General features: G+C 45.2%; 4 pseudogenes; all 4 read right to left on the minus strand.

Annotated features, from left to right (window-relative positions):
* Positions 1-4,797: 4,797 nt before the first annotated feature.
* LOC143947181 (5S ribosomal RNA) lies at positions 4,798-4,916 on the minus strand (annotated as a pseudogene).
* Positions 4,917-5,238: 322 nt separating this feature from the next.
* LOC143948306 (5S ribosomal RNA) lies at positions 5,239-5,357 on the minus strand (annotated as a pseudogene).
* A 3,526-nt stretch (positions 5,358-8,883) lies between these two features.
* LOC143949185 (5S ribosomal RNA) lies at positions 8,884-9,002 on the minus strand (annotated as a pseudogene).
* A 659-nt stretch (positions 9,003-9,661) lies between these two features.
* Positions 9,662-9,780, minus strand: LOC143949842 (5S ribosomal RNA; annotated as a pseudogene).
* Positions 9,781-15,323: the final 5,543 nt, after the last annotated feature.

Raw genomic sequence — 15,323 nt, forward strand, 5'->3', positions numbered from 1 at the left:
TGCACCACATCAGGCAGAACATAGACATCAAGGGACTGGACACCCCCTCACACCACCATAAGGTCGCAGCCTTTGCAGATGACCTCTTGTTCTATGTCTCGGAGCCTCACATTACATTGCCGAATCTCTTAGCGGAAATAAGACGATATGGCACCCTGTCAAATTTTAAAATTAACTTACAGAAATCGGAAGCACTCAACGTCTCCCTGTCTACCAACGCCCAGACGAGTCTAAGCACTAATTTTCCCTTTCGTTGGGCAACTGGGGCTATACAATATCTGGGTACCAAGGTTCCCCCGGACCCACATCTGATTTTCCAATTGAATTTCCAGCCGCTTCTAAAAAATTTTGCCATAGATCTAGAGAGGTGGTCAAAGTTGGCGACCTCTTGGTTTGGGAGATGCAATGTGCTCAAAATGAATGTAATGCCCAGACTCTTGTACCTATTACAAGCCTTACCGATAAAAATCCCCCAATCATTTTTTAAAGCCATGCGCTCCATCTTTATTCGATACGTATGGCAGGGCAGGCCTCCAAGACTCAGCCGAACATTACTGCTCAGATCAAAAGACAAGGGAGGGATTGGCCTCCCAGATCCGGCATGGTACTATACGGCGGTGCACATGAACAGTGTAGTTGACTGGTGCAGACACCTGAAGGATAAGCTGTGGGTTCGTCTGGAGCGTGAATCCGTACCATTTCCAGGTTTGCCCTGGAGTGGACCGGGCTGGTCGGGAGCGACGCGGGCACACCCACTCATTGAGCCAACGTTACAAGAGCTAGACAGATATTTTACCCTGACGGGCGTGCCCAGTTTCCCTTCGCCCATGACTCCTATTATTGGACACCCACGCTTTGAACCCGGCATGACGGAAAAGTCTTTCCGCCTCGACCCTGACCGGAACCTTGTGCGGGCCTCTTCTTTTCTTGGCCCTAGGATGTGGACAGCGGTCTCCACTATGTACGAGGCGTTAGCAACCACGGCCCTGGGACAGTGGAAGCTTGCCCAACTCTCCCACTTCTTGAAATCTTTGTCAAACAGTGGCGAATTCCGCAGACCCCTAACATCGTTTGAGGAGGTATGCTCAGGAGAGGGACCGACCCGAGGGTCTCTTTCCCTGTCATATCGCATCCTACTGGACCAACTCTCCCAGGGTAACCTGGTGTTCGTGGAAAAATGGGAGTGAGACCTGCATGTCCGGCTCTCGCCAGACCAGAAGAACCGCGCGCTTCTTTTTGCGCACAAGTCATCCCTATGTAGTAAATACCAGGAAATAGCTTATAAAATTTTGACCCGATGGTACAGGACCCCCACTGTCCTGGCGGCTATGTTTCCCGGTCACAGCCCTTTGTGCTGGAGATGCGGTGAACAAGCCGGCACGTTACTACATATCTTTTGGGAATGCCCTCAACTGGCCCATTTCTGGAGACAGGTTCTCAATATCATTTATGACCTCACGGCTATTGATCTCCAGAACAACCCAGCTGCGATCTTCCTCAATCTGACCCCACTCTCGAGCAAGAAGTACCATAAATCTCTCTTAAAACATCTTCTGAGTGGGGCCAGGGCATGTATACCTAGCATGTGGAAACAGCAGGCCGCTCCACTGGTGTCTCACTGGTTTGCAAGAGTTTGCGACATCTACCGTATGGAACAGCTCACATCAGCGTTAGGCGACAGGGAGGAAGAGCACACTGCTCGTTGGTTGTCGTTGGTTGTCTTGGAGCCCCCCATCCCCTTCTCCTGCCCATTTGCTCCCCCCTCTTTCCCTACCCCCTAACTCCCAAGTATAATTAAAATACATGGTGATTGCAAGGATCTTTTCGTTTTGTTCCCTCGATTTCCCAGCCAGGGGTTGGCGGCCCTCGGGGTGGTCCCGGCTGAGCTCTTTGACCAATAGAATGAAGGTGACCGATGTTAGAGGCCCCTCAGTCTGGGCATTGAGGGGGATCGCCCCGGGGACTGCCCTGGTTTATAAGTAGACACTGGGGTGCCAGATCATTAGAGTGGGATAATGTGGTGGCCTAGCCACGGCTGGGGCTGCTGCTGACATAAGTTGTTAGGTTTCCCCCGGTCCCCCACGAAGTATTAACTATGTATTTTTGTTAACCTGGAAAACTGAGGGATCTATGTCTTTTACAGTTTGTCTCTGTATTACCTGCAATCCGTAAATAAAGAATTAAAAAAAAAAAAGACACTAACCAGACCAGATTCTTCTATGGCACCTGGTCTTCCCAGGGAGTCTCCCATCCAGGTACTAACCAGGCCTGACGCTGCTTAGCCTCTGAAATCAGATGACATCGGGTGCTTTCAGGTTGATGTGGCCGTAAGCGTTCTCTTCAAGACACGCCCAACCCTCTTGACAAATGCCAAGATGGTCGCCTTGAGAAACAAGCAAAAAACAACATAAAAAGAAGCCTATGGGCTTACAGCGGACCTTAAAAGATGGGACCCACTAGCTCTGTCATGGTTCGGACGCTGTAATGTGTTGAAGATGAACGCGAGGCCACGACTTCTGTATCTACTACAAGCCTTACCTATCAAAATACCCCAGACTTTCTTTCATGCGGTTCGCTCAATCTTTATCAAGTTCCTCTGGCGTGGAAAACATATGCGTATTGGTAGGGCAATGCTATTGTGACCGAAATTGCGGGGAGGTATTGGCTTCCCGGACCCTGCTCTATATTACACAGCGACGCACATGACACCGGTGGTTGACTGGTGCCGGTGTTCTGCCATATACTGTCTGGCCATGATATAGTGTCCGCGCCGTACTGTGCATGCGCAGTACGGAGCAGACGAAGCTTCGGAAAATCTCCGAAGCTGAACGGCGCCTGCGCGGTGAGTGGAGGTGGTAGCCCCACCATCCAAGCGGACATAGGGTTGTGAATATTAGAGGGTCCCTCGCAGGCGAGCTTTGCTCGCCACGCTTCGGGCTCGGCCTCGCTGCGCTCGGCTCTTTTATATTCTTACTCTATGTCCACTTGGATAGTGGGGATAGAACCTGGACTCAGTGCGCAGGCGCCGTTCATGCTCGGCAATTTTCTGAATCTGTGTTGCTGTGTACTGCGCATGCGCAGTACACAGCGGACACTATCCGATGGGGGACCATATGTGATAAGACACCGGCATGGGGAACTGAAGCTATGGGTCAAGCTAGAGCAGGAGATGGCGCGGGTTCCACTGGCTGGTCTGCCTTGGGCGGGGAGGCCATTGGAGCCCTGTGTGACTACTCACCCGTTAATTGGCCCCTCGCTCGCCGAGATGGATAGTTTTTTTCACCTTTCCCACCTGACTAACTTCCCTTCTCCTATGACCCCAATTATTGGACATCCTAGATTCCCTCCGGGCCTGTCTGACCAGGCCTTTACCAGGCAAGCCCCGAAAGGGCTTCTGAGAGCAGCCCTATTTCTTGGACCCACGGGCTTGATTCCCATGGGGACCATACTGCTAGAGCAAGTACCTGTTGCATTGAATAGCTGGAGAGCTAGACAGCTAATCCATTTCCTCGGATCACTACCTAACCATTCGTTCTTCTCTAGACAGTTCCACCCCTTCGAGGAACTTTGCCTGGATGATGGCCCAATTCGTGGTTCCCTCTCTAGGTCCTACCAAATCCTGACAGACGCACAATCCTCCACGGATCCACCCTTCCTAGCTAAATGGAAAAGGGACTTACAAACTACATTCTCCAAACCACAGAAGGACAGAATACTCTTTTTCGCCCATAAGTCGTCACTCTGCAGTAAATATCAGGAGATCTCATATAAGCTGATCACACGCTGGTATCGTACACCGGTGGTGTTGGCCAAAATATTCCCCGGTCAATCTGACCGCTGCTGTCGCTGTGGGCAACAGACTGGCACCATTCTCCACATTTTCTGGGAATGCCCTAAATTACAAACATTCTGGCAGCCTGTCCTGAGACTCATCCACAAGTTCACAGACATTTCCTTAGCCAATGATCCCGCAGCAGTTCTTCTCAATCTAACTCCTATGTCGAGAAAGCGTTATCATAAGTCCTTACTTAAACATCTCCTCAATGCAGCTAGGGCCTGCATCCCAAGTCAGTGGAAAGAGCAATCTGCTCCAATGGTGACCCAGTGGTTCGCAAGGGTAAATGATATTGAACGAATGGAAGATCTGACTGCCACAATGAGGGATAAAACGGAGGAGCATGGGAACAGATGGTTCTACTGGACCCAGTTTCGCTTTTCGGAAGAATACCTCCGTGAGACATAGTAAGCTCATGGTGATCGTTGGAGATCGCTGTTCCAAACGTTGGACAGCTGATGAGCTGGTGAGCCGAGCGCGTCTCTTGCTCCCTGGGAGGGGACCCCACCCTATCCACTCTACCCACGACACCCCCTTACCCCTTCTTTACCTTTTCTGCCATTTCCTTCCCCAATCTTCTCTTTCCCCTTCTCCCTCCTTTCAGTTCTACTATTTCCCTTCTTAACTCAAAAAAGGGAAAAGAAAATGGTATGTTCCGACCCCATTTGACTACTACACAATACTCTTCCCCTATCTATGGATATCTAAACTCTTCGAGGGTAGCAGGGCTAGTATCAATACTATTTTAAGTGATAGAGGATCCCAACGAGATGGAGCTTTAATCTCATCTTGATATGACCGCAAAGCTGTACACGTGCTATTCTCCTCAGACTTCTTACCATTGGCTCTGATATCCATGCAATATGATCGTTTGTTTGTAACTATTTGTATCACACATTCTGTGAAGTTGCCTTTGCATTGTATGTCGCATACTACTAAATAAAAAAAAAAAAAAACACAGAAGCCTATGGCACCTGGTATTCCCAGGCGGTCTCCCATCCAGGTACTAACCAGGCCCGACACTGTTTAGCATCCGAGATCAGACGAGATTGGGCGCTTTCAGGGTGATGGGGCCGTAGGTGATCTCTTCGGGCACTCTCAACCCTCTTGACAAATGCCAAGATGGTCACCTTGGGAAACAAGTGAAAAAAAAACAGGTCAATGTCAACAACATAAAAAGAAGAATACGGCACCTGGTATTCCAACGCCATCTCCCATCCAGGTACTAACTAGGCCCAACCCTTCTTAGCCTCAGAAAAGAGAAGAGATAGGGCTCTTTCAGGGTGATGCTGCTGTAAGCGATCTCTTTGGGCACTCTCAACCCTCTTGACAAATGCCAAGATGGTCACCTTGGGAAACAAGCAAAAAAAAGAAAACGAATCAACGCCAACAACATAAAAAGAAGCCTACAATAACTGGTAATCCCAGGTGGTCTCCCATCCAGGTACTAACCAGGCACGACTCTTCTTAGCCTCCAAGATCAGACGAGATTGGGTGCTTTCAGAGTGATGTGGCCATAGGCAATCTCTTCAGGCACTCTCAACCCTCTTGACAAACCCCAAGATGGTCACTTTGGGAAATAAGCGAAAAAAAAACAGGTCAACGCCAACAACATAAAAAGAAGTCTACGACACCTGGTATTCCCAGGCGTTCTCCAATCCAGGTACTAACAAGGCCCGACTCTATTAGCCTCCAACATCAAACGAGATCGGGTGCTTTCAGGGTGATGTGCCCGTAGGCAATCTCTTCAGGCACTTTCAACCCTCTTGACAAACGCCAAGATGGTCACCTTGGGAAACAAGCAAAAAAATAAAAATAAGTCGGAAGCTAGAGACAATACGGCCCGAGTCCTCAATTTAATCCATGCAGCGCATGTACAGGGAAGGCCCTTGCTTATGTTGTCAACGGACGCGGAGAAGGCCTTTGACAGGGTGGCCTGGCACTTTATGCAGGCCACCCTGGAACATATAGGTCTTGGCCCCAACATGATGAGCCGGGTAATGTCGCTTTACTCCACGCCATCGGCAGCGGTACGGGTGACCGAGTGGTGCTCGGACTCTTTCCCCATCACTAATGGGACGAGGCAGGGGTGCCCTCTGTCTCCCCTAATTTTAATTCTGACACTGGAACCACTTATGTGTCACGTTTGGAATGACCCGAATATTACTGGCATATCCAAACCCTCGGCACACCACAAAATTGCGGCGTACGCTAACGATCTAATTTTTTCCGTCTCCAATCCACACATTTTGCTTCCCAAAATACTTGCGTCTCTACAGCGACACGGCAGCCTATATGTATTGAATATATCGGTTCCGGATGGTGAGGCCAAGAGGCTCCGCTCCTCTTTTCCATTCTACTGGGCTGAAAAATCTATACGTTAACTGGGCGTTGACATCGCAGCGGATTTAGCGCAATTGTACCTGCTTAATTTTGTCCCTCTCCTGGATAGACTGAAATCTGATTTGGGAAACTGGCATGCTTTAACACTGACCTGGTTCGGGCGCTGTAATGCATTCAAAATGATGGCCCTCCCTCGGATCTTATACATGTTCCAGACATTACCGATCCGGTTACCCCCAATTTTTTTCCGACAACTGCAGCTGCTGCTCCGGGACTTTATTTGGGCGCGCAAACCGCCCAGAGCCCGTTTGCAATTGCTTGCCAGACCAAAGGACAAGGGGGGTCTGGGTCTCCCAGATCTCAGACAATACTATAGAGTGACTCTGCTAGCGAGAGTCGTTGATTGGCATTGTAATGGCCCACACAAGCAGTGGGTGGAGATGGAGATTGAGGATGGATCCATTCCCCTATTGACCTCCCCGTGGCTCCTGTCCTCCCTACCAAAAGACCTCAGAGGTCACCCCGTAGTGGGAGCTACGTTGGCTGTTGTGCGGAGGTTGTTCCGCTGCACACACATTGCTCCCCTGCCATCACCAATGACTCCGGTTATAGGTAATCCAGACTTCCCACCGGGATTTACCAACAAGAAACTGCGACAGTTGACAGTGGTGGGGAAACAGCGTCTGGGAGAGGTGTGGCCCACGGGAGGGCTCCCGACCACGCAAACTGTTGCCGAGCTTTCTGACCGTCCGCTTGACTTGTTTAGTGCTTATCAACTTCGTCACTTTCTTCTGGCCATACAAAGGGCCCCCTACACTCCTAGAGACCTGACACCCTATGAATCCATCTGTCACAAAAGGGAACCTGTGCGACACACCCTCTCCCTCCTGTACAACCTATTGAGTAGTCAGGAGGAGGAGTCAACCCCCACCATTTATCCACAAATGGGAGAAGGACTTTGGCATCACATTTACCCCACAACAGATAGGGAAGATCCTGACCTTAGTACATAAAGCTTCCATCGCAAACCAATATCACGATACAAGATAGTCTCACGCTGGTATAGAGTCCCATACCTTCTGAATAAAATGGATAGATCGATCCCGGATGTTTGTTGGAGGTGAAATTCAGATATGGGGACCATGGGACACCTTTTCTGGGCATGCCCGACCTTGAGGAACTTTTGGGTTCCCAGTAGTGTGCCTTCTACACTTGACCGAACAGCCTGTTCGAAAATACAAAAAAACCCTCACGATGCACCTCCTGAATGCCGCCCGGGCCTGCATTCCCGCACTGTGGAGGCAGCCTCAGCCCCCATCCAAGGTGCTGTGGTATTCCAAAGTCAATCATATTCTCCGGATGGAAGAATTGACCGCCACCCTTCACAACACTGAAGAGGCATTTAGTGTTACATGGAGGCCCTGGAGGTATTTTACTGTTACGCGAGACTACATTCGGGAGGTGAGCAGTGCCTCCGTCCCAGAAAACGACTGAACATCTAACGTTTACCTACGTAGGCCATGTCTGCCCTGGGTGGCATTCCCCCCCTCCCTTTTTGTCTTTATTTTTCTTTTTTTTCCCCGCCGCCATCCCCCCACCTCCTCTCTCTCCGTCTTTGCACTCTCTTCTTCCCCCGTCCTCCCTTTTGACTATGCCTTGTCTCCTTACTAGCCTTCGGGACCCAGAAGAACCCCAGGGTTCTGGACATGACCGGCTCATATTTTACTCTGGTTCACGTAGGTCATAATAAGCTGGCTCGCTGTGGTCCCAGTTGTTCTCCATGATTACATTTGTCCGAACGGAGTTGCACTAGTTATACTGTACTACATGTCGGAGGTGGGGTTTCTCTATTTTCTGCATGAAACTGTAGGACTCCCCTCTGAGAACCCAGAGTTATTTGGCTGCCTATTTTTTGTTAGCATGTAATTGTGACCCTGGCTCATGCTGTATGGTTGACTGTTATATTTATGTTGTTCTACTCAATAAAAGAATAATAAAAATTAAAAAAATAAGTCAATGTCAACAACTTAAAACTAAAGCCTATGGCATCGAGAAATCCCAGGCGGTCTCCCATCCATGTACTAACCATGTCCCAACCCTGCTTAGCCTCTGAGATCAAATGCACGCTCAACCCTCTTGACAAACGCCAAGATGGTCACCTTGGGAAACAAACAAAAAAAACAAGTCAACGCCAACAACATAAAAAGAAGCCTGCGGCATCTGGAAAACCCAGGCGGTCTCCCATCCAGGTACAAACCAGGCCCAACCCTGCTTAGCCTCTGAGACCAAACGAGATTGGGCGCTTTCAGGGTGTTGTGCCCATAGGCAATTTCTTTGTGCACTCTCAACCCTCTTGACAAATGCCAAGATGGTCACCTTGGGAAACAAGGGAAAAAAAACAGGTCAAAGCCAACAACATAAAAAGAAGCCTACGGCATCCGGAATTCCCAGGCGATCTCCCAATCAAGACACTAACCAGGCCAGATCCTTCTATGTCACCTGGTCTTCCCAGGCAGTCTCCCATTCAGGTACTAACCAGGCCTGATGCTGCTAAGCCTCTGAAATCAGACGAGATCGGGTGCTTTCAGGGTGATGTGGCCGTAAGCGTTCTCTTCAAGACACGCCCAACCCTCTTGACAAACGCCAAGATGGTCGCCTTGAGAAACAAGCGAAAAAAACAGTTCAAAGCCAACAACAAAAAAAGAAGCCTATGGCACCTGGTATTTCCAGGCGGTCTCCCATCCAGGTACTAACCAGGCCCGACACTGTTTAGCCTCTGAGATCAGATGAGATTGGGCGCTTTCAGGGTGATGGGGCCGTAGATGATCTCTTTGGGCACTTTCAACCCTCTTGTTAAACGCCAAGATGGTCACCTTGGGAAACAAGCGAAAATAAACAGGTAAACGCCAACAACATAAAAAGAAGCACCTGGTATTCACAGATGGTCTCCCATACAGGTATTAACCAGGCCGTACACTGCTAGGCCTCCGAGATCAGATGAGATTGTGCGCTTTCAGGGTGATGTGGCCATAGGTGTTCTATTTAGACACTCTCAACCCTCTTGACAAATACCAAGATGGTTATCTTGGGAAACAAGTGAAAAAAAAAAGGTCAACGCCAACAACATAGACCCTGGCGGTCTCCCATCTGACCCAGACCCTGCTTAGACTCTGAGATCGGGCGCTTTCAGGGTGATGTGACCTCAGGCGAATGCTTTGGGACATACTCAAAACTCTTGACTGATGCTAAAATGGTCACCTTGGGAAACAAGCGAAAGAAAAACAGGTCAAAGCCAACAATATAAAAAGATTCCTACGGACCCTGCTTAGCCTCTGAGATCAGATGAGATCGGGCGCTTTCAGGGGAATGTGGCCGTAGGAGATTTCTTTGGGCTCTCTCAGCCCTCTTGACAAATGCCAAGATGATCACCTTGGGAAACAAGCGGAAAAAAAAAAACATGTCAACGCCAACAACATAAAAAGAGTCCTACGGCACCTGGTATTCCCAGTTGGTCTCCCATCCAGTTACTAATCAGGCCCGACAATGCTTAGCCTCCGAGATCAGACAAGATCAAGCACTTTCAAGGTGATGGGGCCATAGGCGATCTCTTCGGGCACTCTCAACCATCTTGACAAACGCCAACATGGTCATCTTGGGAAACAAGCAAAAAAAACCAAGTCATTGCCAACATTGGAGGCTAAGCAGGGTTGGGCAATCAGTTTCCTTGCCTGAAATAGGCATCTCAGAACTGCCATCTGGCTACTTCCCGGGTTTCCAACTCCTTCAACTAATCCCAGGAGACAATACTTCGCCTCCATCCTGGTGGAGGTTCCAACCACCCGATCAATGGTTCCTGTCACCTCTGTCCAGTAGCGGATCAATTTTGGGCCTCTCCAAAACATGTGCATCATGTCTCCCCCCATGTTCCCGCACCGGGGGCAACTTGCGTCCGGCCGTTCGGCCAAACTGAAAAAGTTTACGAGGAGCATAATAGGTTCTATATAATAAGAACAGATGTGACATCCTGTGTGAGGAGAGCCACAATTCACCACAGGCAGGATTCCTGTGGCCAATTATAGCTCGGGGGGTTTAGTACACACCCCACACTATATAAGGCCGCCAGCACGGCGGCCTTGTATAGTGTGTTGCGGTGGTCAGGGAAAGAGGACGATAGGCAGGGACAGTGTCTTTACTGCTTGGGAACCTAGCACTGTTACAGTGGGTGTTATGTGCCTCCTGCACAGTACACACCTGAAGCTACCCTTTATTACTGGTGTTCAATTTCTGCAATACATGCATCTGCAGTGCAGAAGTTAGAGTCGGTGTTGTGTGCCTCCTGCACAGTATACACCTTATTGCTGGTGTTCTGTTTCTGTAATACTGTTACAGTGCTAGGGTGTACAGAGAAGCTGGTATATATAGAAGACTACAGCATACAGAAGAAAGGCTAGTGAATACAGAATACAGGTTTCGTGTATGGCTTGAGTATACAGAGATGCTAGAGTAAACAGTGAGGCTGGGGTACACAGAGAGGCTAGTTTAAAGACAAATACAAAGATGTTAGTGTATATAGAGAGGTTAGTGTATAGAGAGAGTCGAGTGTATACAGAAAGGACAGTGCATATAGAGAAGCTAGTGTATACAGAAAGGGTATACATGAAAGCTGACATTCTATACAGAAGACTGGGTAGTGTATACAGAGAGTCTAGTGGGTACAGAAGACAGGCTGGTGTATTCTAGCTAGTTTTTACAGTCTAGTGTATACAGAAGACATAGAGTTTAGTGTATTCAGAGAGTCTAGTGTATACAGTCGGCGAGTGTATACATAAGACTGGCTAGTTTACACAGTGTTTACAGAGATGCAAGGGTGTACAGAGAAGCTGGTATATATAGAAGACTACAGCATACAGAAGAAAGGCTAGTTAATACAGAATACAGAAGACTCGTGTAGGCTTGAGTATACAGAGATGCTAGAGTAAACAGTGAGGCTGGGGTACACAGAGAGGCTAATTTAAAGAGAGGCTAGTATATACAAAGATGTTAGTGTATATAGAGAGGTTAATGTATAGAGAGGGTCGAGAGTATACAGAAAGGACAGTGCATATAGAGAAACTAGTGTATACAGAAGACAGGCTTGGGTATACATCCAAGCTGACAGTGTATACAGAAGACTGGGTAGTGTATACAGAGATTCTAGTGGGTACAGAGGACTGGTGTATTCTATCTAGTGTTTACAGTCTAGTGTATACAGAAGACAGGCTGTGGTATACAGAGGGTTTAGTGTATTACAGAGATGCAAGGGTGTACAGAGAAGCTAGTATATATAGAAGACTACAGCATACAGAAGAAAGGCTAGTGAATACAGAATAAAGGCTGGCTTCTACGGAGAGGCTACCACTACGGAGATGCAGAACACTATCTAGGGTATATAGAGAAGCTAGATTATACAGAGAGGCTAGTGCATAGAGTGAAGCTATTGTATATATAGAAGCCTGGTTAGTGTATACAGAGAAGCTAGTGTGTACAGAAGAAAGGCTAGACAGGCTATAAAGAGAGACAAGTTTTTATAGAAGACAGTTTCGGTATACAGAGATGCTAGTTTATACAGAGAGACTAATGTATACAGAAGACAGGCTAGGGCATACAGAAGACAAAAGACGGGCTAGTGTATTCAGAACATAGGCTAGTGTATATCGAAGACAGGCTATTGTATGCAGAAGACCGGCTAGTGTAAACATGCTGGTGTATATAGAGAGGCTAGTGAATTTAGAGGGTAGGCTAAGTGATAACAGAAGACAATCTGGGCTATACAGAGACATTTCATCATTTCATCTAGCTCACATCTCTAATGGAGTTTGTCTCATTGCCATGTTATGCCTTTTCATTCTTATGCTAAATATAGATCACGACACGATTTTAATCATCCACATCAAGCATGCAATAAAACTATCATACATCAAAATAAACCATGTACTCTTTTGCTCTATTTTGCATATTTGTACCGGGACTGTGAGTATGTGACAGTCCTGACACACCATCCTGACTTATTTTTCTTTATTTCTTATTAGAAATGGAGAGTACTATCTCAAAATCCGCTTAAATCTATTCACTTCCATGAGTTCTACCTCTAATTGTACCTTAATGCAAAATGTTCACAAAACCATCCATTTGCTACCAGACATGCTGCACATACTAAGAGTAATGTAACTATCGCTCTCTAACGATGTAAACAGTTTTATTGCTTTTCTGACATTGACCGAGTATCTCTGACATTAACTGAGTATCTCTCTGCACTATGATCTTAATAATAATAATAATAATAATAGGATTGTGTAATGCAAAGATCAACTAGTCTAATATAAGCTTTCTCATTGGTACCGGCATATCCTTTAAATTTAGACTAACGCAACTATTTCTCGGCCATTTTCAAGCTAAGCTTTCAATCTCTTACCTTTGAACAGCGATACTTCCTCCCTACAATATTAAGCCATTTAAATGTCCTATTGGTCGCCTATATTATACAACTCTTTGAAAAGCCTATATGTAGAGAATAAAACTAGTCTTACATCTTAATAAAACAGTTTTAATGCTCAACCAGTATCAGCTGTCATGACAAATAAACGTTTCCACTGTTTGACTCTATTTTCTGTATTACTTCTTTTTCTCCACCTTATCTGTCACAGTTAAAACACAGTGACAAAACATTTCTTTTTACCGCAGCAAAATGTGAGAAAAGCAGTATAAGCCGTCTTTCTGCCATATGCAACCATCTCTCGCTACCTCTATGCAATAGGATTCTCTTTCCAGTGGAAACGGAAAACAGTCAGTGTAAGCCGTCTTCGTGCGTAACAAAATTACACGTTGGAATTTGCAAGCTACGTCAATTTACTGTTAAATAGAGTACCTTTGCATTTATCCCTTGACTTTGCTACTATCCCTTGATCCCTTTTGTGTATTCACTATATCTCGACCTATACATACTGCCTCAAAATTTTCCTAATTTGTTTTGCTATACTTATTATTATTATTTTATAGAGATTACTATCTCTAAATCATTGTAACAAGTTATAATGTCTACAGCTAATTTTACGTTAAAGCAAAAGTCACACAAAACCATCTTTTTAAAACCTTTTACACACTGCACATTAAGATTAATGCAACCATCTCTCGCTACCTCTATGCAATAGGATTCTCTTTCTGACTCTATTTTGTGTATTACTTCTTCTCCACATTAACTGTCACACTGATAACCATTTGTAACACATAACACTTGCAACACATTTTTTAACAGCGGCAAAATGTGCAAAAAGCAGTGGGACGGTTTACTTGATTGAGAAGTGGTTGCAGTAGCAAAGCATAGGAATACAGTTTGATTACATTAATAACACATAATGCAACTATTTTACATTCATTTTACATTCACATCATGCATACATCCTAATGTAAGCTGTCTATCACTATTAATGTTCATGGTTACTGATACATTATGCCGATGACCAGTGGAAACGGAAAACAGTCAGTGTAAGCCGTCTTCGTGCGTAACATAATTAATGGAACGATTTACACGTTGGAATTTTCAAGCTACGACAATTTACTCTTAAATACCCTTTAGCTGCTTAGCTCACACTTTGCTGTATGTAGCCGCGTTTACATGTAAGTAACCAATGGGGATTGACATTTCATGTCCATCTCACATCTCTAATGCAATTTGTCTCTTTGCCATGTAATACTTTGCCAGTTATTATACTTTCTCATCCGATAGAAACCTAGGCGTTGCTGATATTTCATGATTACAGCAATCATCTCATCTAATTGCTATTCCGACATTCTGCCTTGGTATTACTTTGCAATGCTCTATTGAACAATGTAAAGGTAAGCTAGATATTTTGTGTATTTCCAGTTAAACTCGACCAGTATATACTCAATATTATCCTTTCTAATTTTGCTAAATTAGATTATAGAGTTTGCTATGTCTAAATCCAGGTTACCTACTCTTACGTATACTGCTAATTTTAGGATAATACAAAACCATCTTATTGCTTCTTTACACGCTGCACATGTTAAGAGTAATGCAATGCTACCGTGAACAGTTTAATTACTCGTCTCACAGTAACTGGTATCTCTCTGCTATAGGAAACTGAATTTGTACTAGAACGATCACTCATCTAATATCAGTGCACTCAGTGCTACCGGGATAACTTTTAAATTTAGAGTAATGAAATGATTTCTCAGTTTTTTTGGAGCTACTGCAACTATCGCTTCCGATCTCATTTCGACTGCAATACTTAATCTCTGCTATTGCAGAATATTTAGCTGCTGACACGTAATTAACTTGATTGATAAAAACCTACACACGTTGTTGCTGTTATTTCATGTATTTCCACTTAAACTCGTTATAGTTATTTTGCTATATTTATTACTAGTATAAACAGATTATTATCTCTAAATCCTGGTAAACCAGCTCACACTAAACCATCTAATTTCTACCTTACACGCAGCACATATTAACATATTAACATTTAGCCGGTATAGTGAAATAGTAAACGAAATGTGTAGATCACTCATCTAATATCGTCTTTTCAGTGCTACCGGAACAACTTTTAAATTTAGAGTAATGCAACGATTTCTCAGATTTATGAAACTACTGCAACTAACGCTTTGGATCTCTTTCCTGATAAATTACGCTCTGCAATATTAAGCCATGTAAATTGTCCTATTGGTCTGCTAACAATGCTATGTATAATAATACAAATCTTTTAAAAGCAATATCGTCTCACTGCAATACTTACACTCTGCATAATATATATGAATAATGCGAATAATGCTAATAATAAAGTCGTCTAAAACTCGGCTATAAGTAGAGAATAAAACTATCTTACATCAAAATAAACCATGTACTGCCAAACCAATAACGGCCAATTACTTAACGTCTATCAGTCAATGACTTAACAAAATAAACTTAGCACTCTTTTGCTCTATTTTGAATAGTTGTAGTTCTCCACATTAACTGTCACATTGATATCACCACTGACAATACACCACTTTTTAACAGCACCAAAATATGAAAAAAGCACTTTATATGTTTCAAAAGTAGTTGCATTAGCAAAAAATAAAGTCCTGTCTTCTTTACACGCTAGCTTTTCTG

Source organism: Lithobates pipiens, unplaced genomic scaffold (genome assembly GCF_037356315.1).
Source record: "Lithobates pipiens isolate NorthernLeopardFrog02 unplaced genomic scaffold, aLitPip1_a1.2 Scaffold_30, whole genome shotgun sequence".
Taxonomy (NCBI): Eukaryota; Metazoa; Chordata; class Amphibia; order Anura; family Ranidae; genus Lithobates; species Lithobates pipiens.